This window comes from Camelus dromedarius, chromosome 21 (genome assembly GCF_036321535.1).
Source record: "Camelus dromedarius isolate mCamDro1 chromosome 21, mCamDro1.pat, whole genome shotgun sequence".
Lineage (NCBI taxonomy): Eukaryota > Metazoa > Chordata > Mammalia > Artiodactyla > Camelidae > Camelus > Camelus dromedarius.
This window is the reverse complement of record NC_087456.1, coordinates 3838998-3865881: the sequence shown is the minus strand read 5'-3', so window position 1 is coordinate 3865881 and position 26884 is coordinate 3838998. Positions and strand designations below refer to the sequence as shown.

Here is a 26884-nt window from a genome sequence, read left to right as displayed (position 1 = left end):
CCCTCCAACTGTTCTGCCTCCATTGCTGACAGCCCTGAAGGTCACTGCCTCTTGTCAAATACTGCAACATTACAGTTCATATATTTTTAAAAGGTATCAAATTTTGAAAGTCGTCTGTTGTTTGTGTAAAATGGGGAGTACTTGCCTTTGCTCATTTCAGGCTAAACTAAGTCCAGAAGGACACAAACACACACACACACTCAGGTCTGGGTGCACCCAAAGAAAAGTATAAAAGGCTTCAGGACAGTGGTGGCACTCAAACCTGTGGAATTTTGAGCTCTATGAAAGTATCACTTATTCAGAAATTAAGCATTATAATTCTAGCCCAGAGAATCAGAATCCCCCACAAGTTACTTACCAGAATTTATTTAAAGAAACTATCTTCCCTAAAATCCAATGATAAATCAAATATCCATGGAAAGAATATAGATCAGTAATATCAAGAAACAATTTCTACACTAATGCTGATTAGCCATCAGCCCAAACCAAAGGACATAGAAATAAGACACCTGGAGAAGAAGAGATGGAAGAGAGGTATTAAAATGCAAGAATATAAAAGAAGTAGTGGCCCTATGGAAACCTGCTCATTTTTTTTTGAAATAATTACTTGGTTAAAGGAACTCACTCTTGAGGATTGGAAATGCACAAAGAGGAAATCGAGCAGGGAAAAGTAGCAGAAGCAGGCCTCAGTTTTCTCCGAGGCTGATCCTAAATGAAAAAAATTTCCTTGGCTTCCACAATACACAGCCTGCATTGATGTCTAAGCAGAAGAGTGAGGAGGAGAGAAAACCGAATGTTTGTGGAAGCCATCCTTCACCAACACTGCTGGAAACACAGAATTGTGGTGTTGGGGCACTGCCCGACCAATATATATAACAGCAGGAATAAGCTCTAACTAGGTTTCTGAGCGAAAAATGCTTTTAGCTTAAAATCTACTCAAGTAAACATGCAGAGAAATCATGGTAAGTACTTGAGATGAAGCCTTGCTGTTTAGGTGAGATAAAGGAATGCTTCTACACTTGTTCCATTTTGGAAACATATGTGAGTGGAAGCCAACCTTCACCTAGGTTTTTGAGAACCCAGAGTTTCTGGCCTTGAGGAATTACGGTACTTACTTATATAAGGGGAGGCACAAGCTCCAGGAGGCTTTTCCATTCCAAAGAGCTTTTACTTGAAACCGGATTTCAGAATCATGCTGAGAAATCACAGTTAGTGTTTCTATATGTCACTCCACCTTTTATGCTGTATGAAAGAACTCCACACCACATGCTCAATTTTTAGATAATGAATGAGTTTGGAAGCTGTCCTTCAAATAGCTAATTGGGAACCCACAGTTTCTGGGGTAGGGAAACTACGCTACATACATATCTATGGGGATGCACTAGTACCAAAATGGTTTTTCATTGCAAACCGCGTTTACTTGCAACCGGCTCTGAAAAACACACTGAGAAATCAGAGTAAGTGTTTCTGTATGTCACTTAACCGTCAATGCTGGACGAAAGAATGCCTCCACATGATAACTTCTGACATTTGAATGTGTGTTGAAGGTGTCCTTCACCTTACTTGTTGGAAACCCAGTTTCTGGTCTAGGGGAACGACGCTACTTACATATCTAACCGGAGGCAGTCGCTCCAATGTGGTTTTCCTAAGCAAACCACTTTTATTTTGAAACCAGCGTTAGTAAACATGCTGAGAAATCAGAGAATGTGTTTCTACATGTCACTCTGCCTTTTATGATGGATGAAAGAACGCCACTGCACATGCTCTATTTTCAAATCTGTGTATGTAAGGAAGCCGTCTTTCACCTATTTGCTGGGAACCATAGTTTCAGGACTAGGGGAACTACGCTGCTTTCTTATATTTGGAGACGTCCTAGCACCAACTCGCATTTCCACTGCAAACCGCTTTACTTGAAACCGGCTTTGAGAAACATGCTGAGAATTCAGAGTAAGTATTTCTGTATGTCACTTAACCTTCAATGCTGGATGAAAGAACGCCTCTCCACAAGATCACTTCTGACATTTGAATTTGTGTTGGAGACGTCCTTCTCCTAACATGTTGGAAAACCAGAGTTTCTGGAATACGGGAACTACCCAATTTACATATCAAAGCGGAGGAACTCGGTTCAAAGCAGTTTACCAAAGCAAAGTAATTTTTCTTTCAAACCAGCGTTTCACAGTAAACATAAAAGGCAGAGTGAGATGTACAAACACGTTCTCTGATTTCTCAGCATGTTTCTCAAAGCCGGTTTGAAGTTAAAGTGGTTTACAGTAAAAAACCATGTTGGTGCCAGTACGTCCCCATATATATGAAAGCAGCTTAGTTTACCTTGGACTGAAACTCTGGGTTTCCAACAAGCTAGGTGAAGTACGGCTTCCATACTCATACATTTCTGAAAGTTGAGCATGTTGAGAGGCGTTCCTTCATGCAGCATAAAATGCAGAGGTATTATAGACACACATTCTCTAAAATTTCAGCATGTTTCCCAACGCCGTTTTCAATGTAAAAGCAATTTAGTGTGGAAAAGCACGTTGGAGCGAGTGCCTCCCCTTAGATATGTAAGTAGCGTAGATTCCCTATACCAGAAACTCTGGTTTTCCAACAAGTTAGGTGAAGGATGTCTCCAAAACAAATTCAGATGTCAGAAGTAAGCCTGTGGAGAGGCGTTTTTTCATCCAGCATTGAAGGTTAAGTGATATACAGAAACACATTCTCTGAGTTGTCAGCATGTTTCTCAAAGCCGATTTCAAATAAAAACGGTTTGGAGTGTAAAACCGAGTCCGTGCTAGTAAGTCCCCATATATATGAAAGAAGCGTAGTTTCCATTGGACTGAAACTCTGGGTTTCCAACAAGGTATGTTAAGGATGGCTTCAACACTCATTCATTTCTTAATATTTAGAATGTGGAGAGACATTCGTTTGTCTAGCATAAAGGGAATGGTTTGCAGTAGAAACACCCACACTGGATTCTCAGTATGCTTCCTAGTGCTGGTTTGAAGTTCATGCAGTTTTCATTGTAAATCCGAGTTGGAACTAGAACCTCCACATTTATACAAATGTGGAGAATTTAGCCCCTCATGAGAAAGTGTGTGTTCCCAACAAGCTAGCTGATTGAAGACATTCACACACACTAAACTCTCAGAATTGTGCAAGTGGAGAGACGTTCGTTCATCTAGCATGAAGGGAATGGGTTTCAGAAGAAACACTTGCTCTGGTTTCTCAGTATGTTTTCCTAGTGCCGGTTGAAGATTCATGCAGTTCTCACTGAAAAACCGAGTTGGAGCTTGTACCTCCCAAAATATATTTATTTAGCATAGTTTCCCACACAAAAGAAACTGTGTTCCCAAAAAGCTACGTGATTGACGGCTTTCATACTCATTTAAATGTCAGAATTGAGAATGTGAAGAGACGTTCGATCATCTAGCATAAAGGGAATGGGTTGTAGAAACACGTACTTTGGATTCTCAGTATGTTTTCTACTGCCGGTTTGAAGTTCATGAAGTTTTCACTCTAAAACCGAGTTTGAGCTATTACATCCATATATATATATAAGTAGTGTAGTCTCCACATAAAAGAAACTTTGTGTTCCCAACAAGCAAGGAGATTGATGGCTTCACAAACAATTAAATCTCATAAATGAGCATGTGGAGAAACGTTCTTTCATCTAGCTTAAATGAAATGGTTTCTACTAGGAAGACTTCTACTGGGTTTTCAGTATGTTTTCCTCGTGCCAGATTGAAGTTAATGACGTTTTCACTGTAACACCGAATTGGAGCCAGTACCTCCCATTATATATGTAAGTAGTGAATTTCCTGAACCTAAAGAATCTGTGTGATCCAAACAAGCTAGGATTATTGAAGGTTTCCCACACACTTAAATCTCAGAATTGAGCAAGTAGAGAGACATTCGTTCATCTACAAAAAGGAAAAGTGTTGAAATAGAAACACTTATCCTGGACTCACAGTATGTTTCTCAGTGCCGCTTTGAAGTTCATGCAGTTTTCACTGTAAAACCGAGTTGGAGCTAATACCTTTTCATATATATGCATGTAGTGTAGTTACCCACTGAAAACAAACTGTTTTCAAAACAAGTTAGGTTTTTGATGGCTTACACAAACATTTATCTCTCAGAATACAGCATGTGTTGAGCCGTAAGTTCATCTAGCATAAACGGAACCAATTGAAGTAGAAAAAATTACTCTGGTTTCTCAGTAAATTATCCTAGAGCTGGTTAGAATTTCATAAAGTTTTCTCTGTAAAGCCGAGTTGGAGCTATTAACTTCACATATATATGTATAGAGTGTAGTTATCCATTGAAAGGAAAATGTTTTCCAAACAAGCTAGAAGATTGAAGAGTTCCCACACACTTAACACTAAGTATCCAACATATAGACAGATGTTCGATCATCTAGCTTAAAGGGAGTGGTTTCTAGTAGAAAGACTTATTCTGGTTTTTCAGTCTGTTTCCTAGTGCCGGTTTTAAGTTCATGCGGTTTTCACTGTAAAACCGAGTTGGAGCTAGTACCTCCCCATATATATGTATGGAGTGTTGTTTCCTACTGAAAAGAAACTTTGTGTTCCCAAGAAGCTAGGTGAAAGACGGCTTTCATGCACAATTATCTCTCAGAACTGAGCTTGAGGAGAGACGTTCGTTCATCTAGTATAAAGGGAATGGTTTGCAGTAGAAACACTTATTCTGGTTTCTCAGTATGCGTCCCAGCGCCGGTTTGAATTTCATGCCGTATTCACTGAAAAACCCATTTGGAGCTAGTACCTCCCTACATATATGTATGTAGTGTTATTTCCAAATGAAAAGAAATTTTGTGCTTCCAACAAACTAGGGGAATGTTGGCTTTCACACACATTTATATTTCAGATATGAGCATGTGTAGACACATTAGTTCATCTACCATAATTTGAAAGGGTTGTTATTGCAATAATTACTCTGGTTTCTCAATCTGTTTCCAAGTGCCGGTTTGAAGTTCATGCATTTTTCACTGTAAAACCGAGTTGGAGCTAGTACTTCCCATTATTAATGTATGTAGTGTTGTTCACAACTGAAAAGAAATTTTCTGTTCACAAAAACCTAGGTGAAGGAAGGCTTTCACACACACTTATCTCTCAGAACAGAGCATGTTGAGAGACGTTCGTTCATCTAACAAAAAGGGAATTGTTTACAGTAGAAACACTGACTCTGGTTTCTTAGTCTGTTTCCAACTGCCGGTTTGAAATTCATGCAGTTTTCACTGTAATACCGTATTGGACCTAGAACGTCCAGCTATATATGTATGTAGAGTTTTTTCAACTGAATAGAAAGTTTGGGTTCCAAAGAAGCTAGGTTAAAGACCACTTTCACGCACAGTTATCTCTCGAAATTGAGCATGTGGAGAGGCGTTCATCCATCTAGCATAAAGGGAATGGGTTGCAGTTGAAACACTTATTCTGTTTTCTCAGTATGTTTCATAGTGTCGGTTTGAAGTTCATACAGTTTTCATTTTAAATCAAAGTGGAGCTAGTAACTCCCCTTATAAAAGTATGTAGTGGTTTTTCCAACTGAAAAGAAACTTTCTGTTCCCAACAAGCTAGGTGAAGGACGGCGTTCACAGACACTAATCTATCTCAACTAATGATGTAGAGAGAATTCGTTTATCTAGCATAAAGGGAATGGATTGCTGTAGAAAAACAGACTCAGGTTTCTCACTAAGTTTGCAACAGCCGGTCAGAAGTTCATGCAGTTTTCGCTGTAAAAGACTGTTGTAGATAGTAACTCCCCATATATATGTATTTAGTGTTGTTTCAAACTGAAAAGAATCTTTGTGTTCTCAACAAGCTAGGTGAATGGCCACTATCACAAACACATATCTAAGAACTGAGCATGTGGAGAGACTTTCGATCATCTAGCATAAAGGAAATGGTTGGAAGTAGAAACACTTAGTCAGGTTTCAGAGTCTGTTTCCAAATGCCGGTCTGAAGATCATCCATTTTTCGATGTAAAATAGTGTTGGAGCTAATATTTCCCCATATATATTAATGAATTCTTGTTTCCAACTGAAAAGAAAATTTGTGTTCCCTAGAGGCTTGGGGAAAGAAGGCATTCACACAAAATTATCTCTCGAAACGTAGCATGTGGAGAATGGGAATGGGTTGCATTTGAAACACGTACACTGTTTGCACAATATGTTTCCTAGTGCCGGTTTGAAGATCATAGAGGTTTCACAATAAACCGAAAAGGAACTATTACCTCCCAATATATACGTAAGTAGTATGGTATCGAACTGAAATGAAACTTTGTGTTCCCAAAAAGGTAGGTGAATGACGGCTTTCACACACACTTATCTCTCAGAACTGAGCATGGGGAGAGACGTTCGTTCATCTAGCACCAATGGAAAGGGTTTCAGGAGAAACTTTTACTCTGGTTTCTCAGTCTGTTTCCTAGTGCCGGTTTGAAATTTCTGCAATTTTCACTGTAAAGCCGATTTGTAGATAGAACCTCCTAATGTATTTTTATGTAATGCATTTTCCAACTGTAAAGAAACTTTGAGTTCCCAACAATCTAGGTGAAGGAAGGCTTTCACACACACTTAAATCTCAGAAATGAGCCTGTGAAGAGACTTTCTTTCATTCAGAACAAAGGGAAAGGTTTGTAGTAGAAACTCGAACTCTTGTTTCTCAATGTGTTTCCTAGTGCCGGTTTGAAGTTCCTTTAGTTTTTAATGTAAATCCGAGTTGGTGATAGTACCTCCCCAGATATATATATGGAGTGTATTTTCCAAATGAAAAGAAACGTTGTGATATCAACAATCTAGGTGAAGGACGGCTTTCACACAGACTTACCTCTCAGAACTGAGCATGTGGGAGACCTTAGTTCATCTAGCACAAATGGAACGGGATGCAGGAGAAACACTTACTCTGTCTTCTCAGAATATTTCCTAGTGCCTATTTGAAGTTCACGCAGTTTTCATTCTGAAACCGAGTTGGAGGTAATACCACCCCATTTATATGTATGTATTGTAGTTTCCATCTGAAAAGAAAGTTTGTCTTCCCCACAACCTAGGTGAAGTACGCCTTTCACACATACTTATATCTCAGAACTGAGCATGTGTAGAGACATTCGTTCATGTAGCACCTGTTATAGGAGAAACACTTACTCTGGTTTCTAAATCTGTTTCCCAGTGCTGGTTTGAAATTCCTGCACTTTCAGTGTAAAACCGACGTTGAACTTGTACTTCCCCTTATATATGTGTATATTGTATTTTCCAACTAAAAAGAAACTTTGTGTTCCCAACAATCTATGGGAAGGACGGCTTTCACACACACTTATCTCTCAGAACTGAGCATGTGAAGAGAAGTTCGTTCATCTAGCACAAATGGAACGGGTTGCAGGAGAAATACATACTCGGTTTCTCACTCTGTTTCCGAGTGCCAGTTTGAATTTCTTTCACTATTAACATTAAAACGGAGTTGGAGCTAGTATCTCCCCAGATATATGTATGGAGTGTATTTTCCAACTTAAAAGAAACTTTATGTTCCCAACATGCTAAGTTAGGAAGGCATTCACACACATTTACCTCTCAGAAATATGCATGTGGAGAGACGTTCGTTCATCTAGCAGAAAAAGAACTAGTTGCAGGAGAACACATACTCTGGATTATCAGTCTGTTTCCTAGTGTTGGTTTGAAGTTCCTGCAGTTTTCACTGTAAAACCGAGGTGGAGCTTGTACCAACCCATATATATTTATGCAGTGTAGTTTCCAACTAAAAAGAAACTTTGTGTTCCCAATAAGCAAGGTGTTGAGCGGCTTCCCCTCACAATATCTCTCAGAAATGGGCATGTTGACAGACGTTTGTTCATCTAGCACAAAGGGTAAGGGTTGCAGGAGAAACACTTACTCTGGTTTCTCAGTCTGTTTCCTTGTGCCGGTTTCAAATTCCTGCCGATTTCACTGAGAAACCGAGTTTGAGCTAGTACCTACCCATATGTATTTATGTAGTGTTGTTTGCAACTGAAAAGAAACTTTGTGTTCCCAACAAGCTAGGTGAAGGACAGCTTTCACACACACTTGTCTCTTAAAAATGAGCATGTGGAGAGACGTTCTTTCATGTAGCACAATGGGAATTTTTTGCTGTAGAAACACTTACTCTGGTTTCTCATTCTGTTTCCAAGTGCCAGTTTTTAGTTCATGCATTTTTCACTGTAAAACCGAGTTCGAAGTAGTACCAATAAATATATATTTATGTTGTGTAGAATCCAACTGAAAAGAAAGTTGGGTTCCCAACAAGCTAAGTGAATATCGGCTTCCACACACACTTATATCTCTGACCATTTCATGTGGAGAGACATTCTTTCACCTAGCACAAATGAAGTGGTTTGCAGTAGAATCACTTACTCTGGTTTCAGTATGTTTCCTAGTGCCGGTTGGAAGTTCATGCAGTTTTTACTTTAAAACAGATTTGGAGCTAGAACCTCCTCATATATATGTATGTAGTGTAGTTTCCCACTGAAAAGAAACTTTTTTCCCAACATGCTCTCTGATTGAAGTTTTTCACCCACAATTATATCTCAGAATTGAACATGTTGTAAGACGTTCGTTCATCTAGCTTAAGGTAAATGTGTTGTAGTTAAAACACTTACTCTGGTTTCTCAGTATGTTTCCTCTGCCGATTTTCAGTTCCTGCAGTTTTCACTGTTATTCCCAGTTGGAACTTTTTCCTCCTCATATATATGTATGTAGTGTTGTTTCCCACTTAAACTAAACTGTGTTTTCCCAATAAGGTAGTTGACTGACGGCTTTCACACACACTGAACTCTCAGAATTGGGCATGTGGAGAGAGTTCGTTCATCTAGCATAAATGGAATGTGAAAGTGATGATCATGACCTGTGCTTGTAAAAAAAAAAAGTAAAGGGAGCATTAATTTAGAGCCTTTATAGTTATGGTCATGAGACATTACAGAATTTCATTTTCAGCAGTTGATTTCTTATTTTAAGCTTCAGAAAACTTAAGTCTTTCCTGTAACTGGATATAGATAGTGAATGTCTTAAAGTTTTGAGCGACTGCTTCAAAGTAGAATAGTTACTTTGCTTTTGGTCTTTAACCTAAGGGAATATCCAGAAGTCCAGTGGCAGTTCGTAAGCAAGGGCCTTATCCTTGCCTTCTCATTTTTTATGTGGAATAGGTATAACTGTATACTAGGGTACTGTGGTTATGTCAAGATCTGCTTGGATAAGTGTATGTAAGTTACATTTTCAAAAAGTATAAATATCATGAAAATCAATTAACCTTGGAGATATATTTGGTATATTTTATTCTTTAATAATATAGATTTAGATAGCCCTTTTTTATGTAACACTTGTGAATATAAGTTGACTTTATATAACTCCTTTTTTGATAAATCATTTAAAAAATTTTTTCTTTTTATCATTTGCTTCTTAAAAATAGGATATTAATTGCACAATATGTATTTTCCCTCAAGTTCATACTTTTTTCTCTATACTATCTTGAGTTGTTTAGATAATTTTTCCCAGAGTCTTATTTATTTTAAACACTCAGTATGTGCTTCTGTCTGTTGCTTTATTAGAGAGCAAGAATTCTTTATTATTTTTAATAAAATATACTTTCAGGAAACTATACTGGGATTCTTTCATTCACAGAGTCAAGCATTGATACCTGTTTTGTTATATCAATTGTCTAAATCTCTCAACTTCCAAAAGATTACATGGATAAAGTTAAAAACGCCGTAAATGATTGACTAACAAAGTTTATTGTGTTCCTTGATTAAAAGTATAAATATGGGTCAGTCTTAAATTCGGATGTAAAGCTCTTATAAATTACATGAGTCTTCTCCAAAATTCTTTAATTTGGGCTTTAAATCCTCCAGTAAAAAACTGGTTTGAAGGAAGAAGAAAGTCGAGAATAGATTCAATCCAAATTCTATGGGAATAAACAAAGCTAAATGTTTCAGTCATTTTTTGAAGCAGTTATGTTTTCTGCACCATATGATTTTAATAGTATTCATCTGATCATACGGTTTAGATACCATGAGACCACAAGCCAACAAACAAGATCTCAGGCCAAGAAAGAAAAACAACTGAGGGGATTTTCTGCTGCAAAATTTCCCCTAACTAGAACTGTAATAGAGAACAAATCTGACGCCATATTGGATCTGTTCCTTCAGTCTGAAGCACTGTGCCCTGTTTTCCAGGCTTAATCTTGCTGGCTCTGCACCTTTTGTAAAACAACGTTGCCTTTAGCCTAAAACCTACAGGAAAGCCTATTCTCGGGGCTCTGACCTTTAAGGATGTTAGCACTTCTGCACTTACGCAGAGATGGCAAGTTGCAAAATAGAGAATAACTTTTGTTTTGTTGGAGGCTTAGAGGGACACCATAGCCTAACCCAAGAATGGCTGCAAGAACAAAGAATGCCTGCAGCAAGAAGTTTGCACAACCAACCACACCCCTCCCCTTTTTAGTTTAAAAGGAGCCTTAATTCTGACTTGGGAAAGATGATTCTCCAGGACATTAGTCCGCCATCTTCTTGGTCTGCCAGTTTTCTGAATAAAGTTACTATTCCTTGCTCCAAAACCTTGTCTCCTGATTTATTTATTTATCACTGTTGTGCCGTGAGCAGAACAAGTTTGGCCTCGGTAACAGAACCAGCTTTGTCATTCCCTCTGATGTGAAATCTCTCTGGGTGTACACGTGCTTGCCTGGTGGTGGTGGTGGTGGTGGTGGTGGTGGTGGTGGTGGTAGGAAAAAATTTTTCACTTCTCCTGATTTCAATAGGCTAAAATTTCCTGCTATTTAAGTCAACTCTAGACTTTTACAGAATCACCTGCACATGTGCTTCTGGAAGCTACAAAAATTCCAACAATGAAAATAATTCTATTGTCTCCAGACAAGATAAGTTTCCTCAAAATTGAGCAGCTCTGAAACACACTTCACGAGTACAGATAGATGCAGTGTTCTTCATTTCCCATGCTGTTCCGACACAATTTTCCACTTATATCAAAGTAAATTAAAATCGGTCTTCAATAGCAGATGCTCTGGCATGATACAACAATGTCAATTCCACTTATTTATTGAGCCAGAGCAGCTTTAGAATAAATGACTTTATACCAAACTCCTGCTTGATATCCTGTCTTCTCCCTGGTGGCTAATTCCTTCTTCTTACTTCCTAAAAGTTCTCCTGTTATGGGAAGTTAGCCTTTACTGTGCACATTCAATTGGGAAGACACAAATTAAATATGTGAGGGGATGACATGCATATTTAATTCTTACTTATACATATATACAAGCACACAGGACCTGTGTCTTGGAAGATGTCACTTCCTAATGTGGGCAAGAGATTGGTCTATAGTTCAATCAATGATCTAAAAGCAGTTTTCTAGGATATAATAAAGCAATGCTTGAGTTATAAGACAGAACAACCCCTGGATATGAATCAGTGGCACCAAACAGTGGGTGTACATGTGTGCACGCACACGCCCATGCACACGGAGCAGCCTTGGAGACACTCCATCTGTGCTGACGGAGCAAAGCCATGCTGGGGAGATGAGGAAAAAGTGCCTAATACAATCAAACCAGGACACCTGAGTAATGGGGAATAGGAGTCAATTGAATTTTCTGGTTAGCTGAAGGTCAAACAGAAACACTTTTAGTTTCAAACGTCATTGTTAAAAACTTTCTTAAAGCACAGGAGCCTGTTTTCCTGCATTGCTTAGTGTCACATGGCATATTAAACATGACAGATTCATAGTTCTCTGACTGTGGAATGGGAAAGGCCTTGCTGTCATATTTCTGAATATTAGTCTATGATTTGCAGCACAGTGGATACTGAAAATAGGGCAATTTGAGTGAATGGGAATGGTCATAACCTAGCAGTCATTGACTGTGTGTGATTTGCCAACTTTCTCCAAAAAGTAGGGGTAGCAAGCAAATCAGATAAATTGCGGGTTCTTGGGGTGGGGAGTCGGGTGGGCTGACAGCTGGGTGGTCCCAGGTAGCTTGTTTTACTGTGTAAAATTGTGACTATGATCCAGAAAGTGACTCATTGTCAAATTCTTGTGCCTGTAGCTTTGATGCCTGGCCAAGTCTGTGCAGCCAATTTTATCGATGCTGCATAATGAAGAAAACTAACATTCCCTGAGGACCAGGCTGTGTGACTTCCATGCATTGACTCACTGAATTCCCTAAGCACCCTTTGTGGTACATAACAGTCTTAAAATATGCAGCAGGGATTTATTCTGTTTGCAGGTGATAAAATGACGCTCTGAACTGTTGAAGCCTGGCGTGAAATCGTGCAGAATGGAAGACGCCGTGCTGGGAGCTGAGCTCGGGCCAGACTACAGAACCTGAAGGGCCCAGCAAGTGCCCTCACCCAAGAACATGGCCCACAGCCACTGCCAGGCCCTGTTCTGTTTCTATGAGTGCTCATGGGAAAGTACAGGTACTCAGGGTCAATGTGACTTGATTAAGTAATTCAAACTGGGATAGCCTTTTGTTGGGGACTGTAACCTGGGAGTGAAACTGGCAGTGATATAAGGGAGGAAACAGCCCTGGTTGTAAGAATATTTCTAGGGAAGAAGGTTCCCTGATGGGCTGGCATGGGAATCGCTGTGGTTGTGAGCCCCCTGTTGCCCTGTGTGGGTGTGGGCAGGGAAGGAGAGAGACTGTTCAGACTGGTCATAGTCAATACAGTTTGTAAGCAGCTGAGTTCTGTTCCCTCACAGCTCAGACACATGCAGGACATGAGGATGCTTAGCTAATGACCAACAGTGGGTAGCAAAGGCCAAGAGTGGGGTGGGGAGGAGAGATGGGAACACCTTCTGGAAGAAACTCTGCCCCAGGGGACAGGAAGGTAATGAATGATTGGGGAGGCACAAAGGGTTTCTATGGCCTCATCAGGTAGTTCCTACTTTAAACTGATAGTCTGGAATATATGGTCAAATACGGTGGAATGACTGCTCTTATTTTAGGTTCTACAAACTCTTAAACGGATAGATTTCTATCTCCATCATACAAGCACTGCTGGGTAACCTTTAGAGTCATGTGAGGATCAAAAGAGTGAGTACTTATTAATGCTATTACCATGCTTCTACTGAATTAACACTTCAACAACAGTATAACGGCCACGCTTCTTAACAACTGCCTCTTTAAGAGCTCTTGTAAGTCACAAATAATAATTATAAAGAAAATATATTAAAATAATAATTGCAGTTACAACAACTATGTTGTTTATAACGATGATAGTGTTAGCATCTCCCTCTCATATTAAACAATACCCAACACTGGATTCCTTAGGAAGCAATGCCAATGCATTTTTGGACTTTTCTAAGTCTTCACCCAATGAAGCCTTTTTATTCACATTGGTCCACCACTGCCAGAATTGCTGTTCCTTGCATGGTGGGCTGCCACGCTGCCATGTCCTGGGCTTTTCTGGCAGCATGCGTCTATACTGGGTAGTCAAGTTTCCACATACCCACTCTGATTTCCAATATATTGTTCTCCAGAGCCAACAGAGAGGTCACTGGAAAGAGGCCACAGATAAGGTGGTGAACCCAAACTGAATACCTGTTGAAGGAATGGACACACAACATGGAGTGGTGGATGGATGGAAGGACAACATCAATTCCTTTACTCCTGTAAAGAGAGAGGGGAAATGGTGAACAAATTCCCAAAGAGAATAGACATTCATGGTAATAATAATGTTCAACAGTGAAAGAATCCAAACAAAAGGCAAATATAAAATCCCTGGGAAGAAGACTAATTACAACCTGTTTCTTTCATGTATATACCCTTAGTAGGAGTAACATGCTTAAAAATCTTCAACCAACCATAGTTATTTGCTGGTAATAAACTTGGGAATCTTGAAGCATATTATTCACTCTCGGTGTTGAAATAATACAATCTTGGAAGATGATTTGTAATTGAGGATTAAAAAAAGAATATTGTGGATGTATCTAACAATTTAAATAGAAATAAGAAATGTACCTTTGGGAAAGCTATGCATAGAGAATGTTGGAGGAAATACACTGAAGATAGGCAAGTGAGCAAGCTCCCTTGAGTCTGGGAAGGTGAGTGCAGCACACTCAGAGGGTCTATGAAGTTATTACAAGTCACAGAAAGGTATGCAACTAAAGTGTCTTTTTAAGCAAAATATTCCTCTTCAGGAATTTTTATCTTGATATTTCTATGGCCTATGTGGTCACAGGAAGTCAAAGTTATGGTGGTGGCTTAGAAGTTCTTTTCTCTTTGTCTGTAATTTTCAGGGCATTGCTACAGACGGGGCAGCAGAGATCTGTGGTAAGCTGTTCCATGGGGCGGGGGAGCAGTTAGAAATGATAAGGCCAGAGATCTAAAAGACTTTTTGACCCTCCCCTCCTGACTGGCAGACCTTTAAAGTAAACTAGCACAGGTATGTAACTAAGACAGTGGATGAGAGGCAAATTTATAGTCCCTTTAGTGTTATTGCTCAGTCAAGGGGTAGGGACCAGTCTGGCCAGGAACGGCAAGACCGTGGATGTGGTGGACGGGTAGGAGGAGCTGACATTTGCTTCTGACCTGAGAGGCAGGGGTGTGTTGCAGAAAAGCGGACAGTGCTGGAAAAATGCAGCAGGTCCACAGCCCAAAAGGAGCTGTCATATTCAGGGAGGTCAGAGTGCAAGAACCAGAGTTAGTGATGTCACAGGGTCAGCAGCGTGGCAGCAGTGACATCAGTATCTTTGTCCATAACCCACCTAACCCTACATGAGTTCATCTGCCTATGGGGGGCAGGTAAGTAGCAGAAATGTGGGGAGTGGGTGCAGCCACTGGCAAATTGGCAAGTGGACATCATAATGAGACGCATTGCTCACCGTCACCATATTGGAAAGAGGGCCCCACACTGTCAGATCTCCTTCTTATTCAAGAGAAGCCAGAAATTAAGACTTTATTAACAATCAACCCAGTTCAAAACCCAGAAAAGTTACCATTTATAATGACAACAAAGGCACAGACTATTCAGAAATAAATGAATGAAAAATGTTAAAAGGATTCTGATAAATGACTTAAAAAAAGAAAAAAAATGATGATTGAATGAATAGTAGAATGCACCATACACTTCACTGGGCAGACTCAAGTTTGGGGGACATAGAACATTTTTTCTCCAAAATAAATTTAGAATCTGAATGCAAATTTAGTTAATAATCCCAAATGGATTTAAGAAAAAAATCTGAAAGGTGATCGTATAGTTCTTCCAGAAATATACACAAATATACAAATAAAATAATGAGGAGGGATGTTTGAATTTGTAGTATTAGGGACATTCTGGAAAAGGATAAAGTAAGACCAACTCTAGGAGGTATTAATCTATGGTCGTGGAAACAGTATAGAAATAGTGCACTGAGAGTATGAATGAAATAGAATGCATTTCAAGAATAGACGTGGATATTTTTGAGATTTTAGTAATATTATAAAACTGACACTTCAAATCAGTGGATTCAAGTACTGGAGTCATTAGCTAAATCATTGGAAGACCTGGTACAGTGTCCTCAATTTTGGTATTAAAATAAATTCCAGATAATTTTTTAATTAAAAAATAAAACACCAGAAATAACCCAACATGATTTAATCTGTTCAGATATTCAAGCGTGAAGAACTTTCTAAAAAGCTTTTGGATCAAAGACCAAAAACAGAAAATGCCTAGCAACTCAGCAAGTCCAGAAACGCCCACTGTAAAACAAAACTAACCCTCGCCCAACCCTCTCTCACAGCCCTGTGTTGCTCTCTTATACTTTCTACACTTTCTTCTTCCCTTTAAAGTCCAGTTTCTTGGAGAAGTACCTGCGCTGATGACTCCTCCAGGGCTCAGAGCCCTGCATCCCCCACGGCCCTCACCGCGGCAATGAGATGGGAGTTGCACTGCCGGTGGCTGCGGGTTTCAAACCAGTCGGCATTTTCAGCTCCTGTTTATTTGATTACCAGGTAGCTTTTGCCGTGGACAAATATTTTCCTCTCAGTGGAATGTTTTCCCCCCTTAATTTTTGTTTTACTTAAATAAATTTAAAAGGCCCAGGCAGAAAATATGTGTGCACATATGCACACACACAGATACACACAGATCTGTTTTTTAAAGGCTACCTAACTATAGTCCTCCTTCGCCTTTTCCCCAGTCTTGGCAATTAAAGTTGGGCTTTAGCTCTTGCTTTATTGCCCCACACACACCCCTTTCTCACTATGCTGCTTTTAGTCAGTGTTCAAATCCCTCTTAAGCCAGGTTACAGCCTTCTCTGTGTTGCCTCAACTAGTTTCTCCCAACTGCTCTGCTGTTCTTTCTCTTGGTGGATTTCTCTTCTCCCATGTGCCATGTACATGGCCTTTTTCCACAGGGCCTCGTCTTCAATCCTCCACTTGGCAGGACTGAATCGCCCCCACGGCCTCACCCACAGCTCCTCTGAGCTCCTGACTGGTGAATCCAGCTTAACAATGGACATCACCCCTCAGATGTCCCATAGACACTTTGCACTCAAAGTGCCACACACAGAACCATCTCCTCGAAACCAGCTCCTCCTCTTACACTCCCCCTGCAGATCTGCTCTCCGGATGGGTCCCTGGAAAGTCACCTCAGCAGCTCTGTGGCCCGCCTACCCGGCCCTGCAGTCCCCTCTACAGCAGTCGCCACTTCTGCTGCCCATGTCTCTCTCTCTCTCTGCCCAGGGCCTCTCTGCAGGCGTGTCACTTGTTGTCTGGGCTACCTGCGGTAGTCCCCGAAATATCCTTTCCCCCCAAAATATGGGCCTTCCCCCAAAAATAGTATCTTCCATTCTCCTGCCAGAATAACCAGATCTTCAACATAAACATTATGCAATTCTCTTGCTTAAAAATATACCAATATATCCCTGTTTCTCTAAGGATACATTCAAGTCTAAGCACACAAGGCCCATCGTGACAGAGGCCTTGTGCACCTGATATTCCCACCTATGGATCCTTTGTTCTAGCCCTACTTGTTCTTCAGTCTGGCCAAGCCGCTACATGCCATGTACTCTTATATGTCTCTACCTCTCTGCATGAAGTGTCCACTCCCTCTACCACACTAGAGAGCTAACTTCTTTTCACCTTTCAAGATTCAGTTCAAATATTTCCAGCTCTAGGAAGTCCAATGTGTGTTCACCTGCTGAGCAATCCATCAACGACTCGCCAAGCCTCGCCTGGCCTGGGGAGTGCAGACACCAAGTCTTACCTGTCTTGGTCTCCCCAGCAGTTGATACAGTGTTTGGCACAGCAGGTGCTCAGTGTTTGTTGGATGGATAAACGAATGTATCAGTAAAGAGATGAGAGGTCTACAATCCCCCCCCCCCAGTTACTCAGCTGCCATTTTGGGAATTTCATTCTGCGGAGTTAAGGAAATGTCAGTGCAGGTGGTGGGCAGACAGAACAGAGGTGAGGGCGTGGGGCAGACAGGCCTGGTCCTGGAGAGCGCAGGAGTGGCGTGGGTGGGAGAGCACTGCAGAGAGTGGGAATGGAGAGGGCGTGTGCAAGGAGATGTTGAAGAACAACTGATATTAACTGCAGTAAATTAAATGGAGAACACAATATATGAAGGGAAGATCAAGTTAACACAGCAAGGGTGGAAAAGGCAGTACCAGAGTCGAAGAGCTCTCACTTCATCACTCACTGCATTTCACTTACGGCACCCGCCGTCTGGGAAGGCAGCGCCAAGTTCTTGAGAGACTGGTGTTAGTGCTATTGGTGCTCTAAGTACAAAACGGTATCTTATGGCTTCCAGATATTAAGACTGATAGATTATTTCTCTTATGTCCCCTGTCTGATTTCTCAGACAGCAGGATCATTCGCTGGTGGGGGAAGAGCTATTGTGGTTAACAACTCAGGGTTACTCTAATAATCCCAAAAGACAGTGGGGAATTCACTAAAACAAATAAAAGAGAAATTTCACTCAGAAAAAATCATGTGCCCTATAGAACCTTGTGGGGGCTTGGGGGCAATGTTACCGCCAACTCATCTAACAGTTATATGTGAGTGTGTTGAAACTCCAAGCTCAAGTCACTTAAACACGTATGAGAACCAGGGTCCAGGCTGTGGTGCTCCCGACATGGACGGGAAGGTGAAAAGCCTGACTACTGCCTCCGACAAGATCAGTCCATCGGGGAGCACGATGGACACGGACACGATCATGCACCATCAAGACAAGAATCAAGTGCAATTCATGCCTAGGGAGGAGAGCAGCAAATCTCTAAAACATGGAGGGGTCCCTGCCAAGGCTTGGCAAGAGTCCTTCCAGGCAGAAAAGCAGAGAAAGTTACTTCAGGCGAAGGACACTAGGGTTGGTGGCTGGGTGCGAGGCCTAACAAGGCACGGGTGGAGAGCTCCAGGGTCATCTGTCAGAAGCTGTTCCCCTTCAGCAGCTAAGAGGCATAAATAAGAAGGCAGGTGGGGTGTCGTTAATGATCATGGGGAAAACTGGGAGGAGGAAACTGAGGTCAGGAGATCACCACAAAAGGCATTTTATTTTAGAGGAACAAAAATAATTCATAAAGCACTTGGAAATTCTATCTCCCATGAACAAAAAGAACACAAAATAAGTTTAACTCCAGCGTTGAATACAGAATAACTGACTGCCTACTCTCAGAAATGGATTGAATTTTCTAATTAGTTAGGGATTATTTAGAGAATAGGAAAACGAATAAATCTGAAAAACCTCTCTGGAATAGCTGTTACTCCATCCTGTTTTGTAGGGTAGGGGGGGCTGAATTATTTAATTGGTATTTTAATGAGACTATAAAGTTCTAAATGTCCTATCAGTTTCTCCCAAAAGCGTACAACTTTTCCTTTCAATGACCTTTATTTGACTTAACTAGAATAACTTTTTTCCAAGGCTTTTTTCGTGTGTGTTAAAATACCAAATGATATGCTTCCCCCAGAATGTTGTTGTTATTATTAATGCTGATAATAGCCCCAATAAGACATATTTACAATTATGACTCATTTTGGAATAACAGGTCATTGGCTTATAGTCCTTTTGAAAATAAGCAGAATAAACGAACATAACTTCTACACCAGGGACTGCAGCTGCACCTTTAAAGGAACCTGGACACGAAACACAACAAAAGCAAAGATGAAACTCAAATCAGACACCAGGCCACAAAGCATAGCTGACTGAAGATGCCACAAGATGACCTTTCACTCACCGAAGGAACCAGACGCGTTTCCATGTATAATGTATATTTTTAAAAGCAATTATTTTATATATAGAATTTAATTTAGGAAAAAAAATACCTCCCTCTATCTGTAGCCTTATAAACTGGAAGCACAAAGGGGTGCGTTTGCAGACATGAACATGCATGCATAAATGCAAAGCCTATTGACCAAACTCCTTTCCTGTCTCCTAAGCTTAAAAAAGACCAAAAAACTAATTCAAGGCAGTGGTGAGCTGAAAGGCTCAGATACAAAACGTGCACATCATCAGCCTTCTAGTAGATAAAAGTGCACCGTGCATAATAGAAAAGATGACGTTTCCTATGGAAATCAATTTTGAGATGCAACCATTTAAAGGCAACCGAGAGCTCAAAACCAAGTTCAACCAAAGAGAAACAGAGCCCAAGCAAATGTACAGAAATGGACAAAGACATTGGAGAAGGAGGGGATCTTTTCTCAACCGATACTCCAGATCAGCAAATTCATCCTGAATTCAAGCCAGTGATGTACCATGAGGTCACTCAAGGAACCAGGCAGAAACCATCGGCCAGAAGAGATAGGAACAATGTCAAAGGCAGGTGTGAGATGTGGAAGGGGTGACCCTGTGACCCTTGCTGCCATGAGGCAGGATGCTCTTGCGGGCTTTCTGCACAGGCTGGCGGGCTCACATGACTCTGTTTAGAAGGAGATCAGCCAACAGCTGTGCCACACAGGCTGCAGCCCGTGCTGAGTCACATCTAGTAACGGTTCTGAGCTCGTCCTTAGACTACATGACCAGAAGGATCTGAGAATCAATGGTGGAGACGTACCTGAATGAGTATTCCATTTCATTCCTTGGCAGTAAATCTTCAGCTTTGTACAACATAAATATTGACAAAGATACACACAGGCACCCTATTTGAAAGCCTTATTGCATAATTGCATTTAATGGAGAAAAGCAGGCTCCGTTTCGGTAGGCTAGGTCATTGTTTGGCTGGGTAACCGATGCTTCTGAGACCCAAAACATACTCTAGTATAACCGACAGCACAGAAATTTCCACTGATGACTTGCTGATTTCAAGGTATTCATAAAATAAGCCCAGTTTGCCCATGGGATACAGATAGTTTTCCCGTTCCCATCGTGGGGTGCTCTGTTCTGCTCCCGAAACTGTGGCACCATTAGTTTCATGACCCAGCTGCCAAACAGATCAAATTATAAGGCAGGATATTATCAGACCAAGGTCATTAAAGTATTACTGACATTTAAAGGTGAAAACATCATCTTCCCAAGAATTTAGTTTCTTGTTTTCAGGATAAATTTCCTTTTATTGCTGCCTCCCTACCCCCAAATATTGTGAAAACTAGTCCTGACTACGTACCTTGGGTTTACCAAAATTGTAACGACTACAACTTTATCTCCTACCTCCTTTTCAGGTGGGCATTATAGCTTTTAGAAGATACCTTCCCTCATTTGTCTTTTTCCCCCCAGTTCTCTGCTATTATCCACCGTGGCCTTTCCAGTCTCAAAATCGTCAGAGAAAATAACTAAAAGAAAGAAATACAGGGTATGTGAGCTGGTGATAAGTGCTGTGGGTAAAATAAAGGAGGACGAGGAATGTGTGGTAGGGAGGAGTGGGGATGGGGCAGTGACCTTTGAATTAGGCAAAGACGGAGGGAAGGTCAGGGCAGAGGAGGGGCAGAGGGAACGGTGATCACAGGCCTGTAGGTCCCTCATGCTGGACAGACAGCATGGAGGCTGGTGTGGGCCAGAGTGAATAGGAAATAAGTGGTGGTTTTGGGGGTGGAGCCTAAGAGACTGCAGTGAGGATGTGGGCATTTTTCCCTCTGAAGGAATTGCAGAGCCATGGAGGGTGACCAAGCAGAAAAGTGATACTCTAACATTGGATCAAACAGGTCCAAGACCCTAATTTAAGCTGAACAAATCAAGGGCCAAAGAAGTGACATGCCACCTCAAAGTCAGTGCAGAGCTTGAAAGAAACACAGCCTCGACTAGCAGCCCAGTGCTCTGCCCCCTCCTGGATGCTGTCCCACAGAGCTGTCTCTAAGGTTTTCTTTTTCCCTCACTCAGAGGCTTGTGGGCCAACTGAATGCTTCCCCCTTTTTCAAATGGCAATTTGTCCTGAAAGGAAATCAGAGTTGGCAGTGAAACAAGGCATGGACCTGTAGCCTACAGAGCTGTTGTCCCTGAAAGCAACAGCTGGCGCTTGGTGTACTCGTGGAGTTCAGCAGAAGAGACAGAGCAACAACAGACAACTAAGCGTCTGGCTGAGTTTCGGCTTACAGCACTGCACGTTTGGATGGATTTCAAATTTGGACAGTGAGGCGGCTTCACATGAAAGGCAGGTGTATACATCATACATGCCCACACGTCTGTATGCAGACACACATGGACACAAACAGAGTACATGATGTGACTTGTAAAGAGCTGCCCCTGCTGGTTTCCCACTGCCTCTGATCTCAGCGTTAACCTTTCCCTGGCCATGCTCCCAGGTTTGCTATGAGATTTCTTTGCAATGGAACATGCCCTTCGCTTCACAAACTTTCCCCATTTCTTTCAATTACTTTAGGGGAAGAGCAGGGAATTCTGGGAAGCGGTATGGATATGGACTCGAGATACCCCTGAATCTGAATCCACACTTCATGGCTTATTTGTTATTTAAGTTTATTTACATTCAAAATGCAATTGTTGAGGATCTCAGAAGATGATTTACACTCACTGCTGTGGCAGAATGTTGCGGTTAGTAGACCCACCACTGGATCCTCTTATTCAACACGTTCTTCCAATAATTCAGATATTACTGTATCACAAATGCCCATTTCTATATTTTGATATCTGCTTTTCAGTAAAATTATCTTCCTTCTTCATTCTCTAAATCTTATGATTTTAAAACATTTGTCTGAAAAGTGGTCCACAGGCTCTTTACTTATGATAAGTTGATAAAGAGTTCCTGGAGATCAAAACCACATTTAAATCCTGAGATAAACACAACTCTGTCATATACATGGCTAGGTTTAGTCTGCAAATACTTTGTTTAGTAATTTTTGCATCAAACAACAAGGTCCTACTGTATAGCACAGGGAACTACATTCAGTAACATTTAATAACCTATAGTCAAAAAGAATATGACAAGGAATATATATATATATATGTATGTATAACTGAATCACTATGCTGTACACCAAGAATTAACACAATATTGTAAACCAACTATACTTTCAACAAAAAAAGTTGAAATAAAATTGGGAGATAAAACTTTCACTGCCTGGGCTGCTGTCAGGATGAAACAATTCAAAGCAGGCCAGGTATTAGCAACCCCCCTAACACATCAAAACCCCATGTGGGATCTTCCTTTTGAGCAGCACAGGCTAACAGGCTGTGGTCACCTGGAAATAGGGTTGAAGTCACTTAGACCCTTGGCTTGGGAACGTAGTGTCCACAGGGGTGGGGGTCACTGCAGCACCTACGAGAATGACGGGGACAGCCTGCTGCTGAAGCCGCTCCCCAGGCCGCAGCCCAGAGCGCTGCAGTCAGGTCTGAGGTCCGGCCGGGAGTGCGCAGCTCCACAGCCACTCGGAGCCCTGCGTTGCGGGTGGCGCTGGGACCGCGCTCGTCCATCACCCTCCCTGGCACCCAGACTCGGGAGTCTCCTGGGGGAATTTTTCTCTGCCTCATGCTTCGTGTCTCAGCCTCCTGTGGAATCCGGTCCATGCCCCAGGGAAGCAGGGCTTTTACCCTCCGGGACCCAAATCCAACACAGTTTGGATACAGGATGAAACTTCCATGTTAACTCAACGGGTGCTCCCTTCTTGTGCTGAACTGCCCTCCCCCGTCAATGGCATCAGGTCGTATTAGCAGTCCCGACTGGCTTGTCCTTAGCTAAGGCTCTGAGCCTCTTGCTCAGTCTTCCTGAGTGGAACCACTCTTCTGTGGCAGAAAAGCTTGGGCTGTCGGCAACCCATCATTTTCCTCGGTCTTTTGGGTTTTCTGTTGATTTATGGTTCTCGTGCAGGGATACCAATTTGCACATGAGAAACACCTGTAGACATTTTAAAAAGTACAGACACTGGATACGCCCCCCTCTCCAGCCAAGGCTGGAAGCTTTCCCCCTCTAGCAGATGTTACACAGTCATTTGCTTGGGAATTAACCACACATATTGGCATAATCATGGTAAATTGCCCTTTACTCACTGCTTGCCACGTGGCACTTTCTACTTCATGTTGTCTTTGTACCTTCATTATCACATTTAATCCCTGCATTATAGATTATCACCGATTCTGTTGAGGACACTCCCACTTGTTTATCTTGAATACAAGTATCTTTGATTCTCTTAATCTATTTCATTCCTGAGTACTGTTCCTGAAATTAAAGAGTGAATTATGGACACATGTATTTAAGATTCTCTTATTATATGTATCTGACACATCCTCTAACCAAATCATATCTGGAGAAGAGAGATTTTCTCTTTTAAACATTTGCTTTTTCTTACTATATAGTAGTGCATACACACGGTGGAAAAAGTAGAAAACATATAAAGTAAGAAAATTACAGCCATACATTATCTAAACACCAAAGACAATGCTATGTCATTTTGGGCATTTAACTTTTTTTCTTAATATTTTATCATAAAATTTCCCTAGGGCAAGTTGCTTAACCCTGGAATTGTACTAGCCTTTTGTCAAGTACAGAATAACATTCCCAGAAATGACCCCAATATCAAAATAGTATGTGAGGCACGGAAGGCCACACGGCTCTCAGCTTATTCTCTGAGTTCTACAAAGAATGCTGTTAATTCACTGATATCACACATTTGATGCCTGTGAGTCACTCAGCAACTCAGCTGGCTCGGACTGAGACCTACTTTATACCAGCTGCCGATCCAAGTGCTGGGGAGACCCCAGAGGGAGCCTGGATCACGGCATCACTGTCCTTCTTCATTTGCTCCGAGAATCCTACTCAAGAAATCCACATGGAACTTGGGGTTTGGAGGCAGGTGAGTTACGGTGAAATTCATTTCATTATGTTCCTTTAGACATATCTACATAGCATGAAAATAGTCGCTACCTTTATAAGTTTTCTTTTGCCTTCCTATGTATTTTTGAGGATGGGTATAGTATTTGTGCAGCAAGAGTAATTGATAGATCTCTGGTATGTTAGGATTTTATATGAAAAATTAAGAAGGAAACAGGCACATTATACAAAGTGAAGAGGCAGTGAGGAAAAGGCAATCCACCCTCGAACTTGGCTACCATTCAGCATTCCTGGTTTTCAAACAAGGGAAACATAATTCAAAACATATTCCCTAAATATTTCAGCCCAGAGTAGAAATACATGGAGGCAAAGTTCAGCTCACTGGAACCTACAACAATGTGCTTACTTAAGCGAAGGTATAAACAGACCACAGATACTATAATGCATCCTTTACTTTAAACTAGTTCATGTGAGTAAGTTTCATTTCACATGAATTGCTCAGTACCAATTTAGGAAATATATCCTTCTCCTTGATTGGTAAAAATAGCTCACTGATAACCAGATTCAACAAAATTTACTGTTAAATAATTAACCTATTTCCTTCAGGAAATGCTTTTGAGTAATCTGAGTTAAGTATTTCCTCTATCTGATCTATTTCTTTTCACAGAGAAAGATAGTATTATTTGCACATGAGCTACTTTTACTCCTCTGGAAAAAATCTGACTGTGAGCTCAGGGTAAGAGTTGTCTACTGCACAGTAGGGAAAAAAAAGATTCATTTCACAGCAAAGATCAGAGTCTTTTTTTTTTTTTGAGGGGCGTGGTGAGCTGGGGGACAAGGGAAATGCCTTTGTTTAGAAACAGACCCCAGCAATCCATACTGAAGCTGAAAGATGAAGCCCTTGTGAAGAAATGTGGAAGGACACACTGACACCCAAAGGTGTTCACTCGGCAAAAACAGAAAGAAAGAAAGAAAAAATAATTTAATTGCCCTATAAAAAGAATGGACAGAAACTTGGTAATAAGGGAGAGAGAAGGAAGGTTAGGGAAGGGAGGAGAAACAGTGAAAGGGAACTTGGATGCGGTGGGCAGAATAGCAGGTTTCTGGAGCTTACAATGAAGGATGATAAGAAAAAAAGTAAAGTTTAAAAAGTAACAAAGTTCAAAATAGTTTAAAAATTAAGAAATGAAGTTAAAAATATAAACTTTTATAGTGGCATGGAAGATTTTAAAATTACGGAGGTTCTTTTTATTTCAAAATTCAAGTTGTTTGAGTTTCTCCACCATGCTCCAAACAACAGTAAGGCCTGCTTGTGTAAGTGGTTTTGGGGGACACTGCAGAGAGGGGTGAGCTCTGCAGTTAGGTTGGCCAGGAGCAGAATGCTGGTATGGAAGGCAAGACAGAAGAGAGATCAACAGTTTTATGAGAACAGAAACTCAAACCCAGAAATTATCTTAAAAATTTAGTGTGGTAGGCAGAAAAATGATTCCCCTCCCAAGATGTCTATGTCCTAATCCCCAGAAAATATGAAGAGGTCAGGTTCCCTGGCAAAGGGGGCCTATGGTTGCAGATGTGATTAAGGTTGCTAACCAGCCAACTCTAAGAGAGATGAGCTGGATTCTAGAGATGGGCCCAGTGTAATCACCAGGGTCGTTAAAGGAGGAAGAGAGAGACAAGAGGGGAGAGAGGAGAGGAGATGTGACCACAGGATCAGAGTCAGAAACACAAAACCATGCTTACCTTGAGAGAGAGAAAAGAGGTCACAGGCCAAGAAAAGCAGGTGGCCTCTGGGAGCCAGAAAATTCAAAGATACAGGTTACCCTGAGGCCTTCAGAAACAGCCCTGCCAATAATTTGACTTCAGCAGGCTTCTGCGTTGAAGAATGCTACAAGGTTAAATTTGTGTTGTTTAGTGGATACTTTTTCTTTTTTCTTCCTTCTACCGTGACGTTTGGGGATACTTGTTACAACAGCAACATAAAGCGAATACTGTAAGCTCCTTGAAATGTTCAGAAATTACAGATAACCCTGGACTGTCCTCTTTGATATGGGATTGGGCTTATTTGAAAATCAAAAGGACAGTGTGACCTTTGCTAACATCTGCTTTTCTCATTTTTAGGAAGAGAACAGTAAGTCAAAACCTCTATAGTTATTCTTTTAGACAAGTGTCTCTTAAAACATTATGTAACCCTGTGCCTTGGGACCACAAGAGAATCTCTGTTCTTAGAAGAACATGGATTCAGAGAGATAGGGTCTTACATGTGAGTCCCACAGTGGTCTCTTATTGGCAATGAGAGCTTGGGCAAATCATTTACCCTCTTTAAGCCACAGGATCTTCATTTGCAAAAGGAAGATAAGAATAAGGATTGTTTGGGTGATTAAATTGTACACACACATGCGCACGCACACACACATATATGTACAACATTTAATACAGTGACTAGCACATACTAGGCACTCAACAAATTAATGTTCTTTTTTGTTTTTAAATGCATGTGTAAAAGGAGGAGAAAGTTGTGGGAAGTTGTGGGAAAACTTAGTTCACGGCCCTAAAAAGGGCCATCTCTCAAAGGGCTCTGATCAGTCAGTCCCTAATGATGGGCTCATAAGCAGAAACTATAGCACTTGGGGATTTAAGTTAAACAAAAAAAGGAAGGTATCTAAGCATAATTATTAAACAGCAGGTACGTTTACAATGTTGGCTGGATCATCTTATCTGGAGAGCTTT

At 41.0% G+C, this 26884-nt stretch overlaps 1 protein-coding gene and 1 long non-coding RNA gene across 3 annotated transcripts in view; one reads left to right on the top strand and one right to left on the bottom strand.

Moving 5' to 3' along the window:
* The window catches only part of LOC116151557 (trafficking protein particle complex subunit 9), a 373012-nt gene that overhangs the window by 99752 nt on the left and 246376 nt on the right, over positions 1 to 26884 (top strand). The window lies entirely within an intron of this gene.
* Positions 13534 to 26884, bottom strand: part of LOC116147424 (uncharacterized) — a 46463-nt gene continuing 33112 nt past the window's right edge. For both annotated transcript variants that reach the window (XR_010377066.1, XR_010377065.1), the window contains one exon: positions 13534 to 13637. This is a non-coding gene — a long non-coding RNA (uncharacterized LOC116147424). The remainder of the gene's footprint in view (positions 13638 to 26884) is intronic.